Source organism: Pongo pygmaeus, chromosome 9 (genome assembly GCF_028885625.2).
Source record: "Pongo pygmaeus isolate AG05252 chromosome 9, NHGRI_mPonPyg2-v2.0_pri, whole genome shotgun sequence".
NCBI lineage: Eukaryota > Metazoa > Chordata > Mammalia > Primates > Hominidae > Pongo > Pongo pygmaeus.
In genome coordinates, this window is record NC_072382.2 from 87,247,083 (window position 1) to 87,248,752 (window position 1,670).

At 39.0% G+C, this 1,670-nt stretch overlaps 1 non-coding gene across 1 annotated transcript; it reads left to right on the forward strand.

Annotated features, from left to right (window-relative positions):
* The first annotated feature begins 338 nt into the window (after positions 1 to 338).
* LOC129009078 (U6 spliceosomal RNA) lies at positions 339 to 446 on the forward strand. The gene has a single exon (XR_008492623.1). It is a non-coding gene; the product is annotated as a U6 spliceosomal RNA (small nuclear RNA).
* Positions 447 to 1,670: the final 1,224 nt, after the last annotated feature.

Sequence of the window (1,670 nt, forward strand, 5' to 3'; positions counted from 1 at the left end):
AACTGAGAATAGTACCTGACATACAGTGTGCACTCTCAATAAATGTTAGCAATTATTTATTTTTATTTGCATCCCCTCTTGTTTGCACAGGACCTAATATATCATGGGGCAGCTGTGTTCAACCCTCATATGCATCATAATTGCTTGAGGAGCTTTAGAAGTGTACAGGCCTGGCCTGGGCTCCATTAATCTATGGGTGAAACCTGGTAATGGTATTTTGGAAATGTTCCCTGGGTGGTTTTATTATGTAACCAGGTTGAAAACCAGTGTCATAAATGCTCAATGAATATTTGTTGAATGAATGAATGAACCAAATGGGATCAGAAAGAACAAATCCTGTGCTGGCTTCGGCAGCACATATACTAAAAATTGGAATGATACGGAGAAGATTAGCATGGCCCCTGCACAAGAATGACACACAAATTCATGAAGTGTTCCATATTAAACATATATAGAGAGAGAAAGAACAAACCCAGGTTACCCCATCTTTAGGAATGTGAAGGCATGATGATTCCGTCTCCTTCAGAAAGTTGGTTCTTCCTGAGACAGGTTTCAAGAGAAAAATATGACAGAGAATATAATGGAATACATGAAAGAATCATAATTCTAGTCATCTCAACATGAAAGTATTGAAGAAATAGAAAAACAATAGCCTAGAGCTCACATTAGAGATCAACAGTTATTTCCTCTTGCTCTCCCTTCTGTGTATGCAGATTTATTTCCTGGAGTTGCTATAACAACTCTAGCTAGAAGCTGAACTTTGACTTTTCCTCTAGTTTTAATTTTGATTTGCTACTCAATCTTTAATTTAGTGGACACAAAAATTTAAAGATCTCAAATAAAGCATTTGCACCACTCTAATGTATATTCATGCATGATGATAGCATAATTATAATTAACTGCTTTACCTAGTTGGTCCACAAAATTTAAACTGATTACTGCTTGTAGAACATTAAGTCAGGCACCCCAAAACGGAAATAGGAAACTAGGCCGGGGTGGTGGCTCACACCTGTAATCCCAGTACTTTGGAAGGCCAAGGAGGGCGGATTGCTTGAGCTCAGGAGTTCAAGACCAGCCTGGGCAACACAGGGAAACCCTGTATCTACCAAAAATACAAAAATCAACTGGGTGTGGTAGCTTGTGCCTGTAGTCCTAGTTACGTGGGGGGCTGAGGTGGGAGGATCACTTAATCCCAGGAAGTCAAGGCTGCAGTGAGCCATGAAGGAAAATTAAATTGAAGAAAAGAAGATGCTATATACAAGGAACAGTGACAAGGTGAGAAACTAGCAAACCTACAGTGGTCTAAGTAGTTTTTGATGCCTAATATTTAAAAAGTTAGTAAAAATCTTGCATTAATTCCCAAATGAAGAGAATGGGAAGTTTTAGAAAATAAAAATACTTAAATCTAGGAATAAATATTCTTTATGACTTTACTAAACAACAACAAATAATGGGAGAGATGTGCCATTTCCTGGATGGAGGATCAATAATGTGAAGGTGTCAGTTCTCCTCAAATTGATCTAAAAGGCTGGGTGCGGTGACTCATGCCTGTAATCCCAGCACTTTAGGAGGTCAAGGTGAGCAGATCACTTGAGGTCAGGAGTTCGAGACCAACCTGGCCAACATGGTGAGACCCTGTCTCTACTAAAAATACAAAAATTAGCCAGCGT